We start from the raw sequence: 10,973 nt of genomic DNA, 5'->3' as shown, positions 1-10,973 counted from the left end.
AAAGCAGGGAGAGAAGATTTATGCAGTGTGACCACATTGGAAAGACATAAACGGGTCTGGTGGCACCCATCCCCCCAAGTTCATCTTCAGGGTACTGACAGGACCTCTAGGTCAAAAGAGAGGAAGAACTGGAGGGGAGAGCAGGTATGCATAGTTAAGTTGTCTCGGTCAAGGTGTGACACCAGCTCTTATGGTCTCAGCTGGAATCTTACAAGGCACTCCAATAAATTGTTGCTATAGATTGCTCCTACTGTCCAGACATGATTCCTCCAAGATGATCTACTCCTGGATGCAGTGTTTCAATCATTGACAATTGACATCGTCTTCAGCAATCTCCATCTTGGGGAGTTCCAGGCTAGACTTGGCTACAAGTCCTGAAAGGAAAATTAAAAAACTCAAGGAGAGTAAATAGTTAAAGAAAAACTAGCTTAAAAGTGCTTGTTTGAGCCGGGCGTTGGTGGCGCACGTCTTTAATCCCAGCACTCGGGAGGCAGAGGCAGGCAGATCTCTGTGAGTTCGAGGCCAGCCTGGTCTCCAGAGCGAGTGCCAGGATAGGCTCCAAAGCTACACAGAGAAACCCTGTCTAGAAAAACAAAAAAGTGTTTGAGTCATTTCCTGAGTTTGTGAAATTGTTAGAGAGGGATCAAAACTGTGAATAACAAAAGATTCAGAACAGCCACGGTTAGAAGTTGGCAGAAGAGTTAGCAATTGACCAAGCAGTGTAAGTTTTTCCATTGCATATTCATTTTAGGTTAATGATTATGACTGGCAGCACATTAGGATCATCAAACTGTCCTAACTTTCTTCTCAAGAATACATTTAAATGTTTTATTTGTTTTAAAACATGGCAGGGTAGTTGTGGCAGGTGGACCTCGGAGTTCCAGGGCAGTCTGGGCTACACAGAGAAATACTATCTAAAAAAAAAAAAAAAAGATATCTATCTCTTTTGGGGCTGGAGAGATGGCTCAGAGGTTAAGTGCTGGCTGCTCCTCCAGAGGTCCAGAGTTCAATTCCCAGCAACTACATGGTGCCCTCTTCTGGCCTGTAGGCATACATGCAGGCAGAATACTGTAAATAAATCTTGAAAAATAAATCTTAAACTATAAATAAATAAATCATTTATTTGTGTGCCGGGTGGTGTGCCGGGTGCCGGGTGGTGGTGGCACATGCCTTTAGTCCCAGCACTTGGGAGGCAGAGGCAGGTGGATCTCTGTGAGTTCGAGACCAGCCTGGTCTACAAGAGCTAGTTCCAGGACAGCCTCCAAAGCCACAGAGAAACCCTGCCTTGAAAAACAAAAACAAAAAAGGCAAACCAGTGAAGACACTTAGACACTTGCCCTGTGAGCCTGGCAACCTGAGTCTGTTCCCTAGAACCCACATAAGTAGGAGTGAACCGACTCTCCAAAGTTGTTCTGTGTACTGTCCATGCTCACATTGTACATATGTATGTGAGTGCTGATCATGAATAATCTAAGCATTATATATATGTATATATGACATGATTTATCAATAATAGTTTGCATTTACACACAAATTCACATTTAATTTTTGCCTTTTAAGAATAAACAAGTACAGCAGGCAATGGTGGCACACGCCTTTAATCCCAGTATTTGGGAGGCAGAGGCAGGTGGATCTCTGAGTTCCAGGCCAGCCAGAGCTACACAGAGAAATCCTGTCTTAACAAAACAAAAACAAAAGAATAAACAAAAATGTCTTTAAAGTAAAACATACTTGTTTAGAGGTGGCTCTCTAGCTGACTGGTACCCAATCCTTTCTAATTAAATAGTGGCACTATCTAAAGTGTACGGTTTTAATGCACATCTGTTCATCTTTGCTTAAAAGAGACAATCATGAGGCTGGAAAGATGGATCAGCAGTTAAGAACACTGGTTCTTGCAGAGAACCTGGGTTTGGTTCCCAGCACCCACGCTGAAGTTTATAACCATCGGTAACTCTAGTTCCAATGGCTCCAGTGCCGGCTTCTGGCCTCCGTGGGTTCCTACACACATATGGTGCATATACATACATGCAGATAAAATGTCCATGGGCCCACTGGTCCATCACAGACAGGCTGCTGAAGAGGGTGCTGAGCTTAGCTCCACTTCACATCTTCCAAAGTACTCACTAGGCTCAAGAGGCAGCTGATGAACAAGGAGACCCTAAGCTGGTGATAATGGTCATGGTGGTGACTGGGGATAGGTGTGGTGGGTGCTTTTGGAGGAAGTGACTCTTGAGTATAGCTTGAGACAGGTTTACCACTCACTTGGACTTGCCGCCCTGCTGCCCTGCTGCCCTGTTGCCATGGACCCTGTGACCCCATGAGTGTTCTATCTTGTGAGCATTCCAGTTTGTGAACACTAGCTCAGGCATTCTTCCCTTCAGTTCATTTTGCTGGGATCCTCCTGTCTGCTGTGAGCACTGGGATGTGACTGTTGGTAGTGACACTTCTTCAAGCTGTCCTCTGGTATGGCTATTACATGACGACTAGCCTTTGTCCTTAGCAGTTGTTGCCTCAGCGGTCTAAGTGAAGGCCCACTCCTAAGGCCCACAGATACTAAAAACATAGTGGGGTCTACCTGAGAAGGGCATTGTGTGTGTGGAGATGCTATGGTGGCTTGAATGAGAATGAACTCCAGTAGGCTCCTATATTTAAATATTCAGTCCCGGGTTGCTGGTACCATTTGGGAAGGATTAGGAGGTGTGGCCTTGTTGGAGGAGGTGTGTCACCGGCTTTGAGGTTTCTGATTCTCTCTGCTTGTGGATCAAGATGTAAACTCTCGGCCACTGCTCCAGCACCGTGCCTGCTACCATGCTTCCCACCATGCCGTGCTGTTTTACCTTCGCTACAGTGCTGGTGCTTTGAACTACTAGAGGCTTGGCCGCTAGTGCAGTAGCCTGGGGGGAATTCTGTTCCCCGGGACAATGGCTCTGTTGCTGCTGCTAAAGGCAGTTCTCATTAAGTCTCTACCGTTCTAATAAAACTCAAGATTCAAAGGCTAGAGTAAAAACCTTCGACTTCGGAGAATTAGAATAGTAACTGGTTAACATTCTCTATTTGCTGGTGTCCTGGAAGCCACTCCCTTCCACAATGCCCCAGCTAAGCTCCCCACCCCCTGCTTCTTCCTGTCAACCAGTTGCTAACCCCATTTCTCTGAGCCCAGGTTGATTTTATTTAATTAATGCAAATGCAACACATTTTTACATACTTAATAAATGCAGTACAAAAGTGCAATACATCTTTACAACGTTAAAGTAGCATCCCACAGCATAAACAAATGTTAACATATCTTTGCCTAGTTCTAATATTCCACAGTCAAGATGACCATGGACTCTAACCCTCTGAAACTGTTAAGTCTCAAACTCAGTGATCGGATCTTTGGAAGGTGAGATTGTTGTAGGTAGACTGGGTACAGGGTCCCAGTGTGTCTCAGACTGCCAGTGGGCAGGGGGAGCCACCAGGAGGGCCTGCAGGTGTCTGGGCACCAATATAATAGTTTAGTGGCGGAAGGCGACTTTGGTGGATTGGAGCCAAGGAGCACGATAAAGTCACACCATACAACAGAGCTCATGTGGGAAGTTTACTGCGGGGAGGTGCAGAGGCAGCCTCTGAGTAAGAGCAGAAAGAAGCAAAGAGAGGGGCGAGAAGGGATTGCCTTTTACAAGACGATATAGCGCATGCGCGTAGGAAGTGTTCTGCTTAGTGGCTTCAGCTGCTGCATATCTTGGCTGCTGCTGCTGACCTGTCCTGTTAGGTCCCTAAGAGCGTGCCAGTGTAAATGCCTGAATGCTAACACTTTCTCGCAAAAGTTTTCTTGGTCATGGTGTCTCTCACAGTAACAGAAAAGTAACTAAGGAAGAAATCCAGCCTTCTATCAGGCCACCATGCTGACCCGCGATGGACTCTTTGAAGGGCTGTCTTACTTTCATTTTCTGTTGCTATTATTAAAAAAAAAAAACAAAACAAAAAAACAAAACTGATGAAAGCAACTTAAGAGTTCATGTTAGCTCGCAGTTCAAGGTACAGTCCGTCATGACTGGGAGGTCAAGGCCACAGGAACTTGAAGCAGCAGGTCAGGAAGTCTGCAGTCAGAAGAAAAGAAAAACCGAATGCATGCGAGCCAGTGCTGGGATGGCTTTCTCTACAGTCTAGGATCCCCGGCTTAGGAAAAGTCCCACCCACAATTAAGTTGAGTCTTCAATCAGGATTATCTCCCACAGGCATTCCCAGAGGCCCAACTCCTAAGTGATTATAGATTCTGTCAAGTTGATGATTAATAGGAATGTCACAAAGATTATTATTGAGTTTCTTGGGTAACAGAAAATAGGTCAAATTCTGGGAGGGTTTAGGAAAAGCAGGCTCCTCCTAAATTCCAGGAGATTCCAGACCTCTCTCCCTCCTACCTCTTACCTCTCTCTGTCACTCTTTCCCTGGTTCCCTGGCCCTGTTTAAGATTGACTGCTTTCCCTGCCCACTTTCCCTGTTTCTCTTATGCCAGGTGAAGTTTCCAACACGCCCCTCTTGCTGGCTGGGGGCTCCTTTCTGCCTTGGTTCCCTCTTCCCTGTCCCTCCCACCCAGAAGTCACTTAGCCGGTCCCTGTCCTTCTCCCTAGACCTTTGTGTTCAGGAGCCACCAGAGCTGGGTCCTTTCTCCTTTCTGTCTCCTCTGTCATGGTCTCTCTGCCAACAGCCTGTGAGGAAGTCTGCATCTAGCCTGGCTCGGAGTGGCCTGCTGGAAAACTAGAGCTTCTTCTGCTCTTAGGAGCATGTTTGGTTTTTTTTTTTGGTTTTTGGTTTTGTTTTTTGTTTTGTTTTGTTTTGTTTTTTGAGATGGGGTTTCTCTGTGTATCCCCAGTTGTTCTGAAACTCACTTTATAGACCAGGCTGGTCTCAAACTCCCAGAGATCCACCTGCCTCTGCCTCCTAAATTCTGGTATTAATGGCATGTGCTACCACCATCTGGCCTGGGACATTTATTTTTAAAAGGACGGACAATGGCCCTTTTGCCATTGTCTACCCTCATGTTTTTCTCTGCAATGGCCACTTTGGTCATTATTCACTTTCTCCTGAAGTTGGAGTCATAGGTATGTACATGTAACTCTGTTTGGCGTCTCCTCTGTTATTACTGAGAGGAAACCACTTCATCTGGGTCTAGCACTCACACCAGGCTCTACCTACACCATCTCTGCCTCCCAGACTTCAACACATACCCCTGACTGCTGCTGTGAGTCTCAGACCCCAGGGGACCTCCAGGTTATCACTAGGCAGCTTGGTCATGGCTGGGCCAGTTTCCTGTCTTGGTTCTTTGCTGCCTCCTGGAGATTTCTAGAAAACACAAATCCCCGACTCACATACAGAAAGATGTTGGTAAATGTCCCTGTCCCTGAAATGGGGGAGATGGGGAATCCCTGAAAAAGACAGACTTTCTGGTCTCAAGTGTACATAACCCCAAAGTTAAGCTGCTGCAAATTCATGGTCACCAAAACCTCCATTGAATCAGTGGTTCTGGGTCCTTTGTCTCAAAAACTGGGGGAGAAAAATTGATGGACAACAAAGGATGAGTTTTAAAAGTTTTATTATAGAAACCTTAAGGATTTAATGTAGAGAAAGCAATCAGAGCTCCTGTGTAGGATTATTGCAGGAAAGATTAAGACTTTGGGGCATAAGGAGAACAGCTGAAGGGAGTTGCCACTGAGCTGTTTGTCTAGAGACTTTTTACAGAACATGACAGAGACTGGAGAAAGACAGGTAATTTCTATTAAGTTGGCTATTTCTTTGAGCATATCACAGGCTAAGCTAACAGGGACTAACATGCCCTTGGTATGTGGACTAACCACAGAGATGATCCTATGCCATTCACGTGCTTCTCACTCAATTATGATGGTGGTCACACACTGAAGCCCACTATTTCCATTTCAACTTTTTTAGGTATTTGTGTATGCGTATTTGAGTGAGCATGCATGTGTGTGTGCATACATGTACACACCAGAGTGTTTTGGGTAGAAGTCAGAGGCCAACTTTTGGGTATTGGTTCTCTCCTTCTACCATGTGGATCCTAGGAATCAAACTTAAATCAACAGGCTTGGCAGCAAGCACCTTTACCTTCTGAGCCATACACTAGCCCACTGCTTCCCCCAGTCCATCTTTGATTTGCTAGTTGGTGACCTTGGCTTATTCTGCTGGCCACCACTAACCTTGGATGACACTTTGAACCACCAAAGTTGAAGGTGTTACTGGTCTCTGGGCAGAGCCTGCTAGCCATTAAATAGAACATGCTTCCTTTGTTTCCAGTTACATAACCAGATTGTAGTTTACCATGAACCCACAAGCTTTATTGCCCACAGAGAGCCAACTCTTACCACAGCTACCAGGATGTAGCTGCAGCTCTTCTTGGTAACCTCATATTTGCTCCTTGTGTGCAGGGATCTGTGGTGTCTCCATCCTTGTCTATGGGGATCTATGGTGTCTCCATCCTTGTCTGCAGGGGTCTATGGTGTCTCCATCCTTGTCTTTGGGGATCTATGGTGTCTCCATCCTTGTCTGCAGGAACTATGGTGTCTCCATCCTTGTCTATGGGGATCTGTGGTGTCTCCATCTTTGTCTATGGGAATCTGTGGTGATCTCCATCCTAGACTAGGTGGATGCTTTTCAGAAACTCTTATGCACAATTAAGAATATATGTCAGGTGGTAGTGGCACAAGCCTTTAATCCCAGCACTTAGAAGGCAGAGGCAGGCAGATCTCTGAGTTTGATGCTATCCTGTTGAGAGAGATGTTGGGAAATGCTGGGCCCCAGTCCCTAAGGTGTCCCCGTGAGTAGGTAACCACAGATGCATCCTGTTTTCTGGTCCTGCCCCAGCCATACCTCACAAGCTCTTACACCTAGGGGTTTTCTACTGTGCTGTAAGTCTGTAGATAAGGCTGCTCCCTCCCTGCAAAAAACAGCGACCGGCACACACACTCTTAGTACAAACAGCTGGACGTCTTGTCTTTCATTTAAATCTACAGGCTTTCACCTGATACTTAGACTTAGTCATGGCATGGGAGCCACACTAGCCTGGTCTACAGAGTTAATTCCAGGATAGCCAGGGCTACAAAGGGAAACCGTGACTCAAAAGACTCAATATACAAACAAAAGAGAATACGTGAGCCCTCCCTGGGTCTCAAGACCTGAAAAAAACTTGCTTCCCAAGTTAGAGGTCACACATCCTCCGTCTGGCATCCTAACCTGGATGGAACTCATTTCCCAGTTCCTCAGAAAACCTCAGGCCCAGCTTTCCAGGTTAGAAGCTTTATCTTCTACCCTCTGGACTCAGTTGGAGCTCATTTTCCCAGGACCTTTGAACCCAAGTGGAGCACACTCCCCAGATCAGAGGCCACATCTCCCTCCCTCCCTCTGGTACCCTAACCCCAAATGTACAGAAATCATGAGCAGCTCACTCACCAGTATCTCAGGACCTGAGCAGAACTTGCACCTAGGTCAAAGGCCACATCTCCTGCCCTCTAGCACGCTACCCTCCAACATTGCAGGACCTACATGGGCCTTGTCCCCAGCATCTCAGAGTCCACACATCTACTGCCTCCCAACCCTGACTCCTTAACCTCCAGAGTCTTATCCCCTCCCTCCAATTCCTTAACCTTTGTAAAAGTATCATAACCCACAAGGTACACCTGCCTCTTTCCTCAGGTCAGAGGCTACCACCATTATGTCACATCCCAACTCCCCGGTTTTAGGTACCCACTTAGAGCACCTACCTATGCCACATCCATGCCAGCCCTGCCTATCTAACCCCCTCAGATCACCCACTAGTGATATCAGAAACACACCTGCCCCTAGCTGAGCTGGCACTACCTCAACTACCCCAATCAAGAGGCAATACATGGGGCCCCAAGACTAAACTTCAAGCATCCCATAGTACACATAGTAATGGCCAACAGTGAGAACAGCATAGATAAAATCCCAAAGAATTTGAGTTACAGCCGAGTTTAAAACCTGGATTCTGAAGGGGACCATGGTGAACAGTAAGTGCAACTTCATTGCTATCAAGCCTGAAGGGGTGCAGTGGGAGCTCATGGGAGAGGGCATCAAGCATTTTGAACCAAAGGGATTCTGCCTTATTGGTTTGGAATGCATTCGGGTTCAGAGGACCTTCTCAAGAAGCACTGCGTCGACCTGAAGGACCGCCCCTTCTTTACTGGCCTGGTGAAATCCATGCACTCAGGACCAGTGGTTGCTAGGGTCTGGGAGAGGCTGAATGTTGTGAAGACAGGCTGGGTGATGCTCAGAGAGACCAACCCTGCAGACTCTGAACCTGGGACCATCCATGGAGGCTTCTGCATACAAGTTGGCAGGAACATCACTCACAGCAGAGAAGGAGGCGAGCTTGTAGTTCATCCAGAGGAGCTGGGGAATTACAAGAGCTGTGCACAGAACTGGATCTATGAATGACAAGACACCTGCTTCCCCGCTCTACCTACCCCTCTGGGAACCATAACTCCCTGTGCAGTGTTAAGTGCCACTGGTAGATTAAAACAAAACAAAAAAAAAGGAGTCAGGTGATGGTGGCACACACATTTAATCCCAGCACTCAAGAGGCAGAAGCTGGCAGATCTCTATGAGTTTGAGGCCAGCCTGATCTGCAGAACAAGTTCCAGGACAGCTAGGGCTGTTACACAGAGTAAACCCTGTCTCAAAAAATAAAAAAATAAATTAAAAAAAAAAAGAAAAGAAACGGTGCTCACTTCGGCAGCACATATACAATAGTTGGAAGGATACAGAGAAGATTAGCATGGTCCCTGTGAGAGGATGACATGCAAATTCCTGAAGTGTTCCATATTAAAAAAGAAAAACAAAAGGAAGGAAGGTAGGTAGAAAGGAAACTGAAAGAAATGTAAATATGTTCAAAGAATTCAAAGAGGACATGAATAAGCACCTAAATGAGTTTAATATGACAGGAATAAAATCCTCAATGAATTCCAAGACAAAGAACTGATGGAAACCCAAACTTGAAATTAAAAACTCAGTGATGGAGGTAGGGGTAGGGAGATGGATAAGAGAGTAAAAGCATTTGTGTGGAAACCTGTTTGGAACTCCAGAACCCATGAGGGCAAGTGTCTGTAATCCCAGCATGCACTTTCGGGAGATGGGAGACAAAGGCAGGAGAGTCTACAGAAACTCTCAGGCCAGCTAGCCTGGCCTAATGGCAGCAAAGAGACCCTAACTCAAACAAGGCTAAAGGTGAGGGCTGACAACCGGAGGTTATCTGCTGCCCTCCACATGCACTTCGTGTCATACACATGCCTACACCCACACTGACAAGCACAAACACACTCACATGTATCACACCCTTTTTTCTCAACATTTTTTTTTGTTGTCTTTTTTTTTTTTTTTTTAGAAGGATTTCTCTGTATAGCTTTGGGTCTATCCTGGAACTCACTCTGTAGACCAGGCCAGGCTCGAACTCACAGCCAGGACTGTTACACAGACAACACCTGTCTCAAACAAAACAAAACAAACAAAAAACTAAATGGGCCTAAGGAGATAGCTCAGTGGTTAAGAACACTGGCTGCTCTTCCAAAGGCCCAGGGTTCAATTTCCAGCACCACCAACAGCTTACAACTGTCTATAACTCCAGTTCCAGGGTTTCTGAGACCCTCACACAGATATACATGCAGACAAAACACCAATGAACATGAAATAAAAATAAATTATGTATAAGAAAAATAAATAATAGTGATGTACTTCACATTCTGAAAGTCCACAAGCGCCAACCCCAAACTAGTATATCCAGCAAAACTATGAGTCACAAATGAAGGGAATGAAAGAATAGCTTTCATAAGAAATGCAGGCTAAAAGAATTTATGGCTATGAAGTGAGTTCTACAGAGGATACTAACAGGAATACTACAGACTGAAATGAAGAATAAACACATTCTAAAAGCTACAGGAAACAAAATAAACAGCATTAACATAGTGATTAAGCAAGGAGAACTAAAAACACTAGACACTACAAAATCATCAAAATGACAGGAACTAATACACACCCTTTCTTTCTTTTTTTTTTTTGTTTTGGTTTTTCAAGACAGGGTTTCTGGAACTAGCTCTTGTTGACCAGGCTGGTTTCCAACTCACAGAGATCTGCCTGCCTCTGCCTCCCAAGTGCTGGGATTAAAGGCATGTGCCACCAACGCCCACCTCATACCTTTCTATTTAAAGATCTACTTGTTTTTGTCTTTTGGTTTGGTTTGTTTTGGTTTGTTTTTTGTTTCTGTTTTTTGTTTTGTTTTGTTTGTTTTATTTTGTTTTGTTTTGAGACAGGGTTTCCCTGTGTACCTTTGGAGCCTGTCCTGGCACTCACTCTGTAGACCAGGCTGGCCTCGAATTCACAGGGATCCACCTGCCTCTGCCTCCCAAGTGCTGGTATTAAAGCCATGTGCCACCAGCGCCAGCAATCTACTTATTTTAAAAAGTTATTTGTGTACATAAATATCTGTGTGTAGCGCAGGTGTGTGGTAGTACACACCTTTAATTCCAGCACTCAGGAGGCAGAGGCAAGCATATCTCTGTGAGTTCAAGGCCAGCCTGGCCTACAGAACTAGATCTAAGACAGTTAAGGCTACACAGAGAAACCCTATCTTGAAAAACAAAACAAAACAAAAATCTGTGTAGATATGTGCATGTACCCATGGAAGCCATCAGATCCTCTGGAGCTGGAGTTAACTTGTGAGACACCCAGTGTGGGTGCTGGGAACTAAATCCAGTTCTATGCAAGAGCAGTACAGCCAGGTATGGAGGCATACATATTTAATCCAGCACTGGGAAGGAAGAGGAAGGTGGATCTTTATGTGTTCAAGGCCATCCTGGTCTACATAGAGAGCTCCAGGCTAGCCAGAGCCACACAATGAGACTCTGTCTCAAACACACACACACACACACACACACACACACACACACACACACACACACACACTTGCAGTA

The 10,973-nt window shown here is 45.5% G+C and overlaps 1 non-coding gene and 1 pseudogene across 1 annotated transcript; both read left to right on the top strand.

Annotated features, from left to right (window-relative positions):
• The first annotated feature begins 8,008 nt into the window (after positions 1-8,008).
• On the top strand, positions 8,009-8,445 carry LOC100767579 (annotated as a pseudogene).
• Positions 8,446-8,730: 285 nt separating this feature from the next.
• Positions 8,731-8,837, top strand: LOC113835979. The gene has a single exon (XR_003485881.1). It is a non-coding gene; the product is annotated as a U6 spliceosomal RNA (small nuclear RNA).
• The last annotated feature ends 2,136 nt before the right edge of the window (positions 8,838-10,973 follow it).

The sequence above is a fragment of the Cricetulus griseus genome, chromosome 5, assembly GCF_003668045.3.
Source record: "Cricetulus griseus strain 17A/GY chromosome 5, alternate assembly CriGri-PICRH-1.0, whole genome shotgun sequence".
NCBI lineage: Eukaryota > Metazoa > Chordata > Mammalia > Rodentia > Cricetidae > Cricetulus > Cricetulus griseus.
Note: the sequence above shows the minus strand (reverse complement) of the source record. Positions and strands in the feature narration are given on the sequence as shown.